Here is a 16,456-nt window from a genome sequence, read left to right as displayed (position 1 = left end):
GGTTGTACGTCAGTTGAACAGTCCGCAGTCACAGTCAAACTCTAACACACCGTCATTGTCAGGGAATTACAGCTCCGGAAGAGATTGAGAGACCACTGCACCTTATTCTTTCCTTTCCAAAAAAGTCGAAAAGGAAGGTTTTGAGTGAGGAACAGAAGGGTTAAAGATTAAGAGACCACTGCAAATTGAACGCTTAGGTTTATGTTAGAAAAACGGCATCAGTGCCACCAGGAAGAAACTATAGTCTTGTTAGCCCCCCGGCACAGCTCCTGCAGCCGGGCAAGAACTTACTCTTTGTCACTGGGAAGAAATGCCGTCGACCAGTTAAACCTGAATCGTTGCTAAATCCAACTGAGACTTTCAACAGGTTTTCCCCACTGGAGTCGGAGTCAAGGCCCGAGCCGTCTTCTGGGGGGAATGATCAGCAGGCATGTTCTACCTGTGGCCTTGAAAAACTAAAAACTTTAGTCATCGGCGAGTACAGAGATATTGTTATTCACGTTAGCACCAACGATGTTAGGGTGAAACAGTCAGAGGTTACGAAGCAGAACATAGCATCAGCGTGTAAACTAGCTAGAAAGATGTGTCGGCATCGAGAAATTGTCTCTGGCCCCCTCCCAGCTAGGGGTGGTGACGAGCTCTACAGCAGACTTTCAATCGCTGGCTGAAAATGGAGTTCTGCCCTTCGCAGGAGGTAGAGTTTGTAGATAACTTTCTTTTTGGGACTCTCCCAGAAATAGGGCCAGGCCTGATATGCTGAGGAGCGACGGACTCCATCCTTGCTGAAGTGGTGCTCTTCTTTTATCTAGGAACATCGACAGGAGTCTCACTCCTGTAGCCTCACCATGAGATAGGGTGCAGGTCAGGCAGCAGGCTGTTAGCTAGCCTGCTAGCATAGTGGAGTCTGTCAATAGCATAGCCAGAGTAGTTAGTACAGCTTTACTTATTGCCACTGTGACTTGTTCCAGGTTGAGAAAAGTGAAACAAGGTAGTGCTAAAAAAAACAACCTTATTAAGATAAAGCCTTCCCCCACCTCTGTCACAAATAAAAATAAAAAATGACTGTATCACCTCGCATCTCAAAATGGGACTCCTAAATGTTAGATCCCTTGCTCCAAAGGCAGTTGCAGTAAATGAATTAATCTCTGATCATAAACTAGATGTTATTGGTTTATGTTAAACGTGGCTAAAGCCAAATTAATTAATTGCCTTAAATTAGGCCTCTCCTCCTGGTTATACTAGTGATCATATCCCTTGTGCATCCCGAAAAAGAGGGGATGTTGCTAATGTTTATGACAGTAAATATAAATTTACTCTCAAACATATCACTGAGTTTCATTCTTTTGAAATTTTACTCATGAAAGTTAACCAGGCCGATAAATCGTTTTACATAGCTACTGTCACGTCCTGGCTATGCCCCTAGCCATCTCTGCGCTGGGCTGGGCATAGTCAGGACAGGACAGGAGGAGGCACCTCTAGTCACCTCCAACCCTTTTGGTCTCCCCAATTGGAGGCAGGTGTTGATCGTTGCCTCCAAATGGGGACCCTATTTATGTTCCTTGTTTAGCCACACTCGTGTGGTTCAATATGGTTTTGTCGGTGTATTGGATAGCCCACGTCACTGGTTGCTGCTTTTGTTTTGTCTTCCTTTTTTGAATTAAAATAGATTATTTGACTCTGTGCCTGTGTCCTACCACAACCTCAACCATGACAGCTACTATTTACAGGCCCCTCGGGCCATACACAATGTTCCTCAATGAGTTTCCAGAATTCTTGTCTAACTCTAGTAGTCATGGCAGATAGTATTCTAATTTTTGGCGATTTCAATATTCATATGGAAAAGTCCAATGATCCTCTTCAAAAAGCCTTTGAAGCCATAATTGACTCAATGGGATTTATCCAACATGTCTCAGGTCCAACACATTGCCACAATCACACCTTAGATTTAGTCCTGTCACGAGAAATATATATTGTAGATCTAATAATTTCCCCCCAAAATCCTGGATTATCGGATCACTGTCTTATTACATTTACCGTTAAAACAAGAAATCCACTTGCTCCGCAAACAATGAGTTTCAAAAGCTGTACTATAAATTCTCGGACTACAAATAAATTCCTTGATATTCTTACAAGTTCGCTCATTAACGACAGAGTAAATAAATCTGTAAACGATCAAATTGAGGATCTAAACTCAACACTGCGAAATACATTAGACACAGTTGCACCACTAAAAACCAGAGATGGGGACAAGTCACACATGGTCAAGTCCAAGAAAGTCTCAAGTCTTAACCATCAAGTCTCGAGTCAAGTCTCAAGTCACAGTTCAGATAAATCAAGCAAGTCAAGTCAAGGGTTCACCCTAAGCAAGTCAAGTCGAGTCCTTATAAGTTTCAAGTCAAGTCACAGTACTAAAGAGATGAACACACACACACACTGTCCTCTGTTTCTGAAGTGTGCTCGGTGCGAAGCTCGATTTCAAAATCAAATATTTTTCTCCTCCGCGGTACAATTTTTTGAGGGGACGAAGAGGAGGGATCTTGAATCAGCCTGAAGGGGTTGTATTCGCTATAACAACCACCTCGCTATACCTTATCCCGCTTATTACATGGCTACCTACCAAATAAATCAATAATTTGACACAAAATATTGATTTCAAAAGGAAGTCATTGATTTAAAAACGATTGTATTGCTTCCTCTAAAGAAAATAGTCCGTTCCGTCTCTGGTTAGAATCCTGCTGCGTCTATAGCAATGCACTGTTTTTCATGGCAACGGTCTGTTATCAAGAAATAACACGCATTCTGCACTGGAATTCAGCCAATCCATGTAATAAGGGCTAATAATAACAACCTGATAAACTAATTCTTGTGACTGAAAAACTGCATAATATGTAATTATGCTGTAATTATTCTTGTCTGTATGAGTAAAAAAAAAAAACTCTTCGAAATGTTTAGGTGCTAGTAATCACATCGGCGCCTCCATGTTAGCCTTTCATGCAGTAAAGTTAACTGTTATGGTGTAAGCACAATGCTTTTTAGTTTCCACACGCAGTCCACAAACACTTGAAAATGCCCACATTTAATACAGACATTATAGTGTTGAAGTCTAACACTTCCCCGAGTTGGTTTGTTGGAAAGGAGAATAAAACACCAGGAGTCAGGTCAATTACCGTATCGTACATCCATTTATTACAGAAGCTTCCGGAGACAAGTGTCGCCGCACAATGTCTAAGGATCAACAGTCAACAGATCATTTTATACTTCCACTACACCCAAAAGATAGAGTCATTAAATTCACAAAGCAAGTGTGCTATTGGTCCAGTTCCAGTTATATTCCTTATGAGGATAAATGCAAACATCTTCTTGTCCCCTCCTGGTTTCTGTCTTGCCTGTCAGACTATGTGTGTGTGTCTCTAACCTGTGTCCTGTTTCTCAAAAGACAGACATACTAAATCTTTCTCTCCCCCGACAACCGCTTGAACAGGGTTCCCTATTCTCCTACTTGCTCCTTCAGTTTCAGCTCATATTACAAACATTTAATATTTTGTTTCATTGGTTACAACAGCTTATAACAGTTCACTAACTTATACAATCAATACATCTACATTGGTTACAACAGCTTACAACAGTTCACTAACTCATACAATCACTACATCTACAATAGCCTACGTGTAATAATATACATGCCCGCTCATTTTAAGATGCCCATCAACATTAAAATTCAGGCTATGCCACTGTTATAGTCAAATTCCCTTACATCTATTTACCAGATGTATTCAGTAATGATAATGGTCACATTTCTAACAAGAAAAAAAAAAAAACATAATATGCAACCAAGGTCAAATTATGACAAATAAAAGATTAATTCATTACATTAGTAACTTAATCATTATAGATCTTAGTGAAACTGAATATAAAGAGATTACTTTCTTATCTTTCCTTGTGGTTCTTAAAATAACGAATGAAATTTGACGTTGTTGCATATTTTGCATCTGGCAAATCTTTTTTTATTCACACGGTCCAGTTCAAAGTCCTTTTATCCAAGCGATACTATTTGTGGAGCTCGACTTACGTTACTGTCTGCCATGTTTGGCGCGGTTTGAATTGTGCAGCGTTAAAGGCACATACGCTGACTAGTGGTGCTGATGTCACAACATATATAATATTTGTATTGCTGTTTGTTTTTAAGTTCAAGTCATTGTCGAATCTTCCACTTCAAGTAAAGTCTAAAGTAACTTGTTCTCAAGTCAAAGTCAAGTCAAGTCATTTTTCATACTTTAATCAAGCAACTCACAAGTCCTGAAAATTGTGACTCGAGTCAGACTCGAGTCAAGTCATGTGACTCGAGTCCCCCACCTCTGCTAAAAACAAGAAATACGCAACAAGAAACTTGCTCCCTGGTACACAGACAATACTAGAGCACTTAAGCAAGCCTGCAGGAAAATGGAGCAAAAGTGGCGCTCCACCAAGTTGGAGGTATTCAGATTAGCCTGGATAGACAGTACACTACAATACCGAAAATCACTCACGTCTGCTCACTCTCCAACCTGATTGAGGTGAACAAAAACAATCCAAAATTTCTCTTTGATACAGTTGCAAAGTTAACAAAAAAGCAAAGCTTAGCAAGTGAAGTGGGTCTTGAACTACTTTGATGAAAAGATCATCAGCATTAGAAAACAAATAACTGACTCATCCTTAAATAGTTATGGTCCTCAAAATCTCAGTTGTCCTAAATATTGTCCTGAACCTCCCTGAACAGGTGTCAATGGGAACACTTGAATTTTTTGATATCGTATCGCTCGACACATTTACTAAATTTGTAATGAGTTCTAAATCCACAAACTCTCAGCTAGACCCGATTCCGACAAAATTACTTAAGGAGCTATTTCCTGTGCTAGGTCAGCCAATGCTGAACATAATAAATTGCTCCCTTTCCTCCGGATGTGTACCAAACTCACTAAAAATAGCGGAAATTACGTCTCTTCTAAACAAATCTAATCTGGTTCCCGACATATTAAACATTTATAGGCCAATATCGAACCTCCCTTTCCTCTCAAAAATCTTAGAAAAATGTGTTTCCCAACAACTGAATGCCTTCCTGAAGACAAATAACAATTTTAAAATACTCCAGTCCGGTTTCAGATCCCATCATAGTACTGAGACTGCACTCGTGCAGGTAGCAAATGACCTTCTAATGGCCTCAGACAAAGGTTCCGCATCCATCCTGCTGCTTCTTGATCTTAGTGCTGTTTTTGACACTATTGATCACTCCCTTCTCTTAGAGAGACTGGAAACCCATATTGGGCTACGTGTACATGTTCCAAGCAATCAACACGGGGAGCACTGGCTGGCTATTTACATAACGGACGATGGCATTGGAAGGTTTTATGACAGTTTTGGAAACCCCCCGGATTTTGCATATTTTCCCAAGTCAAGCAATACCTTTCTGAAAACCTGTGAGAATGTGGAATACAGTTCAAAACAAGTACAGGACCTGATTTCAACCGCGTGTGGATAACATTGTGTGTTCTTTCTCTATCTAATGACAAAAGGTCTGAGTTATAAAGATGTTATGCCTTTTTATGTTGATGATTTAAGAGAAAATTATGCCCTAGTCACAAAGTTTGTAGCTAAGATGTACTAGAGTAAGCGTGATAAGCAAATGTTTAATTGCATACAACATGCTCAATCTTGTGAATCTTTTAATTTGTGCCATGGTTGTTGAAGAAATAGAAAAGCCAATCACATGTTTGTCAACTTTATTATTCAAAAATAAAACCATTTGTAAAACCACATCAATGTTTACATAGTAATTTTCATACAACATTTATTCAAGGTAAAACATACACTTTGACAATGGATAACAAATGATAAAAAACCATGAAATAAAAACACATTAAAAAGGATGCCATTTTGTGGGGTCCAGGGTAGGGGTTTCAAAGAAAGCTTTGGGTGGTTGAAAACCAGTTGCTTGGGGTGTGGCTAAATCATCCATTGTGTCACCAGACATTTGTTTATAGAAATAAATTTTACGTCTTACAAGCGCATTTGGAATAGTTGTAAAAGGCATGTTGAGACACGCCATGGCCTCTAAAAACACACCCCACCCCAACGGTCTTCTATCATCAGCAATTTTATTGGTTGCTGTCACACTTTTAACAAGATCCAACAGGTGGGAGCCCCTGATTATCTCTCCTTTGAAAACAAATTCACCATTTGAATTCCATGAAGTCAAATCTTTAGACCGGTGCATTCTATTAAGAATATATTCAACATTCTTTCTACGCCTCGCAGGCACATTATCAAAAATGTCATCAACAAGGTCAACATTTCGGTCAACAGTTAGTTTAGTCTCAGTCACGTTTAATACATAAGACCCAGCCTCAGACCGGGTAGACTTAAAGTCAGTGTGTTTGTCACACCAAGTCAAAAATCTTTGTAAAATGGCAGAGTATCTTTTAGCTTTCTCATGTAAATCCATATCAGGCTTCAACATTATATTGCGAATCGATGAGTCCAAATCATTTTCAACAGATTGTCTTGCATCAATGCTAGTCGTTTTGGATTCTCGCAGTTTTCTAACTGATCTTGTGGCACCAGAAACATTTTCTGAACATGATCCATGTTGTTTAACCGTGTCTCGATGCAATAAGACTGGTTAGGAATGAAACGGCAACGCTTAGTAACGGCAGTAGAAAACCTCCAGATTGGTTGATGGTTTTTCTTTTCCTTGCGACTGAAATATAATAATTACATAACGTATATAATTTTGTCTTTTTGTCTCTACTTTTCGGAGCTGTGATTCTGTTAAGGGTATATTTCCGCGCCTAAGATTGAGTGCTATTTCACAGAGTGATAGAATGAGGTTGGTGGATGCTGATTCTAAAATTACTTTTCGTTGACTTGCCGGTGCCTTAAATATCATCTTCAAAAGTGGTAAATGTCTACTAATGTGTTTAGACATGATCAAACTTTCTTAGGAACGTACACGACAAGGCCAATCCCCTGAAAATAACCCTGTTCTCAGACGGTAGTCTTCTGGTGTTGTAGCTTTAAAGTCAACAAGTAAATAACCAAAAGGCAGATGTGTTGCATCTTTAAAACTCTCCATGAAGCATTGAGAAAGACCAGGGTATATCTGTCTGCCTAAAATGCTATTCTGCTGATTGTTGCAGGGGTTTTTAAACAAAATGAGGTAGGTGATGTTCAAGTTAATAGTTCTACTAGATTTGCCTTTAACAAACATGTTTTGGACAGGGTATATTGCACTCAAGTTACAGTGGTGTGAATATTGTGTGAAAACTCTCTCCATCTCCAAACTCTCTGATGCACTTTTCATTAAATCGTCAATAATTAAAAGGTTGTTTTTCTGAATCGGTAGCAGATTGTCATGTTGGTAGACCTTCTATAAAAGTAATCTCCCTCGCCTTCAACATTTCGTCATACAGCGGTTGCCAACATGAATAAACCCAGACGATATTTTGAATGTCTTTGGAGAAAACAACATCAGCATTATCCAGCAAAATCTTCACAAAATATGTTTTACCAGAGTTACTGGGGCCACTAATGACACTGCTGAACGGGTGTTGTAGTCGTGGGTCAAAACCGCTATCCGTCCTAGACTGTGGTTTAGTACCCATAAGGCTGTAATCAGGGAGCAGTACACGCTTGTTGTACATAACTCTGAAACGCTTAGACACTACTCGATTTTTCAATGTTAATGTTCTTTTATCTCTAGCAATTGTGTCTGCATTAGCAAGGACATGATCATCATTACTGCCCTCATCCCGTACAAAGTTAACAATGGTTGTGTTGGCGCTGTTGAGCGTAATGCCTTTTGCTTTGAGACAGGTCAGACCTTTAACGGTTTTGTAACTGTATGTCATTGGCCCACCACTAACAAATTGAGCTATGCTGTCACCATCCGGTAACTCAACAGGTCAAGTCACCAAAGAACGGGCCCAGTGGGGGCACCCAATCCCCATGGCGTGTGACAAAGTTCACGGAATCAGTGTCTGTGTAGAATACACGTCTATCTAACTTCTCCAAGAGTGAATACAACTCAAGTCTAGCATAAGCGGTTGTGAATGCGGCAATACAAATTTTGCCGTTACGTGGTTTGATTGGGGTCTGTTTTGTGTAACGCCACTGTACCATCGCAACAGTGTCTGAGATGAAAGAGAAATAACTTCTATTTCACTGGAAAAAAGTTAGTGGCTAAACTCCTCTGGATCTGTAATAAGCATTGTGTTCATAAGGTTAGACCGCTCACCCATCTTACCCCAAAGACTATTCATCGCCAATTTAGCCAAAGATCGCCTAGCACTGTTTACAACAATGTTTTCCTTGTCAAGCTGCACACCCTCATTTTCATGATATTCACGGATATACTGGTCTTTAGCCTCATCATCAACCACAGATTTCGGGAAGCCGCTAGCTTCCTGCTTATGCTTCAGGAATATTCTCATGTAATCTGCAAAAAGATCATCTGATGTCCTGGTGAAATCCCAGACTTCAAATATTTCCACAATGCGATAACCTTTCTCAACAGCCTTAACCAGCTCAATAGAAACCCAGGGACCGGTTAAAGATCTTTCTGAATCAGTGTGTGAACAATCAGTTACCTGGTTTTCAAACTCTGCACATAACCTACACAATGGAAAGAACAGCTTACCGCCGACCCTGTGCGGTAAAACGGGGTGATAAAGGCCTTTCGGTGGACACACCGTAGCCTTAACAATACCAAAGTAGGTGTCTAGTGGTTTAAAATCTCGAAAGATTATGTCTGGATGCCCAATCGGATAAGTCTTTGTCTTGTTGCAGAATGGGTAAAGAATACAGACATCGTTATACTGAATAGTCCCCCCTTCTTGAGCCGTAAACTTTAGATGAATCGCATTAGTACGACCGCCAAAAAGAGCATCCCGAGGGTCAAGGCGCTCTGGAGGATCAAAGGTCTTCATGAAAGATTTGACATCTGCGGATGTGTTTTTAATCTGATTCCACTCACACTCCCATATGTATTGAACATGTACGTTGTGTTGTTCTTTCAAAGCCTCTAGCTTTGTCAACCATTGCTGGTGCATCAACCCGTACTGAATCTTTGTCACTGGATTGATGCATGTTGAACAATGACTCTTTGGGTGACCGTGCCAGAAACAACAAAGAAATTCATAGACCGTGCTCAACCCATCGCGTGCTGCATATCCATCAACGCAGTAGGCACCGATTTTCACTTCACCCTTGTTCAGGGCGTGCTGTATTGATATATTCTCATCGGAGGCCACATATTCAAGCCACTGGATTGAGCTGTTTGAGAATGTCTTCTGACAACGGATGTAGTTGTCTGAGGGGACCAATGCAATGGTGTCCTTGGTGAGGAATCTGTTGCAAAAGACTTTCATGCAAGCCGAAGCAATCGTAATTGACCGGAATGGGTCAACACCACCACACTCCAGGAACTTGAGTCTGTAGCGCATACAACCCTCTCTCAAGATGACCACATCATTCAAGCCTTTATTTCATCCTGTATGACAAAGGGGTCTGCGGAAACAGTTGCAAACTCATCTATTTCTTTAGCTATCATGGTATTCACACCATAGTAATGCGGTTCCGGATGGGGGCCAACATAGTTCTCATTCTCCTTGATGTTAAACTTGTAAGGAAAATATCCTTTTTTCAAATCCTTAAAACCCATAGCACATGGCAAGGCTGACAGCTTCATAGGTAGGAAGCAATGACTATCAATGTATCTCTGATTGAATGTGCTGTCTGTAAAAATCATGAGCTTGCTACCATTAGCAATAAGTGTTGTGCCAATACCATTGTTAGCAAGGTATTGCATCAAGATGTAACCATCGAAACCTTTAGAGTTGTGTGCCATAAATGTGTAGTCATTATATTTCGGTTGCCTAAACTTTTGGAAAAAAGCAGCGACACAACCATCTCCGGCTGAACCCCACGTCTTGTTATCAAAGCTTATTGCGCATAGAAAATTTGCAGTGTGTACACCATTCACCGGATTGGCAATTGTCTCGTAATCATAAAATATGTAGCGCTCACTGGGGTCCTCGGGCTTGGAGGGTTTTATAAAACACTGATGATTCATTTCAACCGCCAGATCCACGTTACAATTGTGACACATGTTAGCCATGCACCTGTGCGCTTTATAGTTGGTAACACTAACATTGTAATAACGGGCGCAATCGACACTATTTCTTCTGGTCACACCTGCTAACCCAACGATCCACACTTTTGTGGTGCTTCAAGCGTTTATGCTGGCTATAACAAAAATCTGAATAACATATCCGTTTACATTCAGGGCACTGCTTTGTGTTACGGGGTTGGTTATGACTATCTTCATGAAGACAGACACTACAGCTATGTTTACAACCTATAGCACCAGTCACAGACATAAGACACACCCATTAAACCCTTCAGATTCATGATGCCATAGAAGTGGTTATCGTGTAAGTACATAAAGACGGTTCTAGTGTGGGTGTCCTCGCTGTTTTGAAACTTGGTAAAGTGACCATCCCGTGTTCGGTGAAAGACAACAATTTTACACCCTGTCATTTCTTCAAACCGAACAATATCTGTGAATGCCACACAATCATCTAAAGCTAAACCAGCGCCCGTATGTAACTCACGACCACTAACCAGGGCCTCAGGATATGTGTACTGCGGGTTCAACATACCCATCAAACAAACAGAAAAACATGTAGAAACATTATTCACAGCCACATATAAATGTCTTATTTTTATATTGATAATCTGATCTATCAACAGTGTTTGAGCTTTATGTCGCGGGGCACCACCCTCACGGTTTTTGACAATTTGTACCACCAGTTCTAGTGATTCCTCAATCATAATCTCGGCATTACTCTGCATAACACTTTCAAGTAAATTACCAAACGTGTGTTCATTATATTCATCCGCTCTCATGGTCACATGTACGGGGTCTATCAGAGATTCACCAATCAACTCAATCTGCAGACGATCACCAGGCCCATGTACAAAGTCTGAAGCTCTAACAATCAAAGTATCCAAGCCTGCCATAATACTTGCGTAGAATGTTCCAAAATCACCAACTTCACCAGTATTTTGTAAATGTATCAACTGTCGTAATTCAACATTGTCAAACACATTACGTTGTATAACTCTAACATCGCCATCACTGCATTGAGTTTGCATCAGAGAGCTCGAAGGAGAGTCAACTAGATTGTGTGAAAATGGGTGCTACTAAGCTCGGTTAACAAGCCTTGTATTTGAGGATAATTGTGTGCATCACTGTATAGCAAAGTAATGTTTGGTTCATTTGTATTTTGGGGTGTGATCGATTGATTATGTGTAAAGGTTGTTGGCTGTGCCATGTCTGGTCTGTTGTTAGCATTATCTTTCACCATTTCTCTGGCTTAACGTGTAAATAACAATCCACTTTTCAGGTTTAAATATTCTAACTCAAACATACATTTACTTACAGCGCAGTTTTGAAGTGTTGGCTGTATTACCTTCAGCTTTCAAGCCTGAAAGAAAACAAAACAAAAATCCCCTCAGCCACAAGGTAGGGTGTCCGTAACTGAATCCATTGTGTTAATGTATCATCACTGGGCTGTCCTCAATCTGTTGGAATAAAGAATGTTGTACCAAGGTTCAGTATGCATCATGTCATAATTGTTAATAACACTTTAGAACAAGACTAAAAATTTCTGTAAATAATTAAACTTACACAAAAAGTATCTGCTCAGGTTGTGTAAGATCACAACCGCCCAGTCCAACTGACGCAGATGCTGGTCACTTGGTCTAAATACAAATAGGATTAACAAGCGTATACAATTAATTAAAGCTGATTAAAAATAATGTCAAAAGTCTACTTACCAAGATTTGAAGGTCCAAAAATGTGTTTTCCAAACACAGCCGGTCATATCATTTTATATATTAACGATAAACTAATCTGCTTATACATAAATGCTGGCGATTGTCACCATATAGCCATTAATCTGTTCAACATTAAACAAACACAAGACCGTAATACAACAATAAAAAATAATATTTAAAGAGTTGGTCATTACGAGAATGCAGATACTACAGTATTTTTTTTTAACCAACGTTGCCTATTATTAAACATTTCTACCAATGTGTGGAAAACAATCTTGCGTTGATCCCCGTTGTACAATTTCAAAAGACGCCTTTACGAATGTTTTAATTACCTGAAATAACATATCCTGACCTGTCAACGATTTGCCGTTGTTCATGCAAATGTATATGCTACCTGGCGGGTAACTTTGTAACGTTTTGCCATATAATGCAACTTAAAAGTTAATGCTGACTTAAAACAACAATTTTTATTACAAAACTCAGCATTGCCATACATACACATGTGCCTAAATCCATCATTTTATTTATAACAATATTTTAAAACCCAAACCGCGACACAATCCACCTTTGCGTAATATGTTGGTTGCCCTGGCCATGACACTTCTTTCAAAATAATAGCATTGCTCATGCGATGTTAGTTTGCTGTAGTGCTGTGTTGGTCTACAAACCGTGTAACACGGGATGATTTTCAACCTGCATATACTAGTTTGTAATAGTGGTTGTTAAGGGACCATTACTACAGGGCAGATATCATCTTAAGGCCCATCTCTTGTTCAAATGAAATATGGGCTGAAACTATCCAAATCTTAAGTCCCTACCTCCCTTCTTTATATCTTACACAAAAAGCATGTCTCTCACGTGTAACTCCGTGCTTGTGGAAAAACACCATGTTACACGAACATTGTAAAACATGGAAGTTTATCTGTTGTACCACATGGCAGTGGAACCCTGGCACCCTTTTGTTGAATACCAAACAACTTACCGCTGACACAACACTTATTTATTGCCTGGGAATTTAACATTCCATTTGTTAATCATCAAACATAACCCACCTGTTATAACACTAGTCTGTTTTGCTCATCAGGCGTTGTAAAACATCAGACACTGACACATCAATGTAATCATAAATTACAAAGTCACCGGACATGCATACATCACTCCTGAAGTCCCGCCCGTACACACGTCATACAGGAAGTGCCACCCTACAAACTGGATGTCCCGCCCACCTGTCACATCAATATGGAAGGCTCGCCCTCCAGGGCCATAAATCACCATTCTGATACATTATAACCTACACTAACTACTCTAGAATCCTAACTAGAACAAAAAAATTGGAACACATTACTCCTGTCCTAGCGTCCTTGCACTGGCTGTCTGTTAGGGTTAGGGCTGATTTTAAGGTTTTACTCTTAACCTATAAATCAATACATGGACTTGCTCCTACTTACCTTGCTGAAATGATCCAGCCATACATACCTACACGTAACCTTAGATCGCAAGATGCAGGCCTTTTAATTGTACCTAGAATTTCTAAACAAACAGTTGGCGGCAGGGCCTTTTCTCATAGAGCTACACTACTGTGGAATGATATGCCAATTAAGGTTAGAAATGCAAACTCAGTCCTGGCCCACACCTCCGGAGTACCTGGTTTGGGGGGCCCGTTGCTGTCTCTGTTCACCTGGTCATACTTTTGACCTAGTCTGGATTTAGCCCACAGAAATGTATTAATTATTCCAATTGAACTCTTAACATCTCACCCGGCACAGCCAGAAGAGGACTGGTCACCCCTCTGAGCCTGGGTCCTCTCTAGGTTTCTTCCTAAAATTCGGCCTTCTTAGGGAGTTTTTCACTGAAATTCAATACTACTGTTGTTGCTCCTTGGGGTTTAAGGCCGGGTGTCTCTATAAAGCACTTTGTGACAACTGCTGTTGTAAAAAGGGCTTTATAAATACCAGAGGTGGAGGACTCGAGTCACATGACTTGACTCGAGTCTGACTCGAGTCACAATTTTCAGGACTTGTGACTTGCTTGATTAAAGCATAGACTGTATATAAAATGGACGACGCCCTTTCGCTCTTTTCCATTGGTGAAAAATGAAGCCACCAGTGTCCCGATACGGCGCGGACATCTTGGACTTGCGTCTGCGCAGATAGCGATCTTGGGACCAGTTCTGCGCAGTAGTTCTGCGCAGTAGCGAGCAGGAAGTAAAGCCGTAAAGCCGCGAAATCAACGGCCCCTCCCCTGTGCCCCGCCCTCACTCTCCCTCGCAGAATGCGCATACCGTAATCAATCGCAAGTCCAAGTACAGTACAACCTTTGCTTGTTAAACCTAGACGATATGTTATAGCCTAACGTACATCATGTTTAACCTTAATTTAGGTTAGGCCTAATACAAAAATAATTGGTAACTTCTAGCTAACAATCCCCTGCTAGCTATTAACATGGCTATTAACGAGGCTTGTTGTCTTTTAGCTAACGTTAGCTAGCCCATTACATTTATTTACTAATTAAATAGCTTATACATTTAACTTACCGAAAAAAATTCAAAGATCGATTGGAAATGCCAGATCGGTTAGCACAATGTACTGCAGAACAACCCATTATGTCCGTGTGAAATTATATCAATTATAGAAATTTAGAGATTAAATGTAAAGCTCCAATCTCCTCAGTCCTCCGAAGGAGGATGGCGCTTCAGTGGCTCCTTGGCGCAGATAGCTGTCAATCAAAGCTGTGAATCACGATGTCACACCACCGTTTTTAGAGCATTAAATAACTAACTAAAAACCAACTTATTTTAAAAACAAACTCTTGAATTTACATTAGTGTGATACAAACTACAGTAAATGACAGAAACCAGCTTCGGAAAAAGGATAATTGAAGGGTAATTGAATTGTTTAGTTGGTCTCGCGTCCCATTGAATAACATGGGGAGGGCGGGGTTTATGACCTATACTGGGACCACTCACCAGGGGGCGATCGAGACGTTTTGGCTTCACTTTTCAGGGCTTGTGCGGCACGCTTGGATTAAAGTATGAAAATGACTTGACTTGACTTTGACTTGAGAACAAGTTACTTGAGACTTGACTTGACTTGAAGTGGAAGACTCGACAATGACTTGAACTTATAATAAACAAACAGCAATAAAATTATTTTATATGTTGTGACATCAGCACCACTAATCAGCGTATGTGACTTTAACGCTGCACAATTCAAACCGCGCCAAACATGGCAGACAGTAACGTTAGTCGAGCTCCACAAATAGTATCGTTTGGATACAAGGACTTTGAACTGGACCGTGTGAATAAAAAAAGATTTGCCAGATGCAAAATATGCAACACAAGAATATCTGACACGACAACAACAATGTCAAATTTCCATACCATACCATACTATCTTCTTCCGCTTATCCGGGGCCGGGTCGCGGGGGCAGCAGTCTAAGCAGGGATGCCCAGACTTCCCTCTCCCCAGACACTTCCTCCAGCTCTTCCGGGGGGACACCGAGGCGTTCCCAGGCCAGCCGGGAGACATAGTCCCTCCAGTGTGTCCTAGGTCTTCCCCGGGGTCTCCTCCCGGTGGGACGGGACCGGAACACCTTCCCAGGAAGGCGTTCCGGAGGCATCCGAAAAAGATGCCCAAGCCACCTCAGCTGACCCCTCTCGATGTGGAGGAGCAGCGGCTCTACTCTGAGCTCCTCCCGGGTGACCGAGCTTCTCACCCTATCTCTAAGGGATTGCCCGGCCACCCTGCGGAGAAAGCTCATTTCGGCCGCCTGTATCCGGGATCTTGTCCTTTCGGTCATGACCCAAAGCTCATGACCATAGGTGAGAGTAGGAACGTAGATTGACCGGTAAATCGAGAGCTTCGCCTTGCGGCTCAGCTCTTTCTTCACCACGACAGACCGATACATCGACTGCATTACTGCAGAAGCTGCACCGATCCGTCTGTCAATCTCCCGTTCCATCCTTCCCTCACTCGTGAACAAGACCCCTAGATACTTAAACTCCTCCACTTGAGGCAGGCACTCTCCACCAACCTGAAGTGGGCAAGCCACCCTTTTCCGACTGAGGACCATGGCCTCGGATTTGGAGGTACTGATTTTCATCCCCACCGCTTCACACTCGGCTGCAAACCGTCCCAGTGCATGCTGAAGGTCCTGGTTAGAAGGGGCCAACACGACAACATCATCTGCAAAGAGCAGAGACGAAATTGTGTGGTCCCCAAACCTGACACCCTCCGGCCCCTGGCTGCGCCTAGAAATTCTGTCCATAAAAATTACGAACAGAACCGGTGACAAAGGGCAGCCCTGCCGGAGTCCAACATGCACAGGGAACAAGTCTGACTTACTGCCAGCAATGCGGCCCAAGCTCCTGCTTCGGTCGTACAGGGACCTGACAGCCCTTAGCAAAGGACCCAGGACCCCATATTCCCGAAGCACTCTCCACAGAATGCCGCGTGGGACACAGTCGAATGCCTTCTCCAAATCCACAAAACACATGTGGACTGGTTGGGCAAACTCCCATGAACCCTCCATCACCCTGTAGAGGGTATAGAGCTGGTCCAGTGTTCCACGGCCTGGACGAAAA

General features: G+C 41.4%; 1 pseudogene; it reads left to right on the top strand.

The window, feature by feature from the left end:
• The window catches only part of LOC105012293, a 39,457-nt pseudogene that overhangs the window by 17,446 nt on the left and 5,555 nt on the right, over positions 1-16,456 (top strand).

The sequence above is a fragment of the Esox lucius genome, chromosome 4 (genome assembly GCF_011004845.1).
Source record: "Esox lucius isolate fEsoLuc1 chromosome 4, fEsoLuc1.pri, whole genome shotgun sequence".
Taxonomy (NCBI): Eukaryota; Metazoa; Chordata; class Actinopteri; order Esociformes; family Esocidae; genus Esox; species Esox lucius.
The sequence above is the reverse complement of the archived record's forward strand: the minus strand, read 5'-3'. Positions and strand labels throughout refer to the sequence as shown.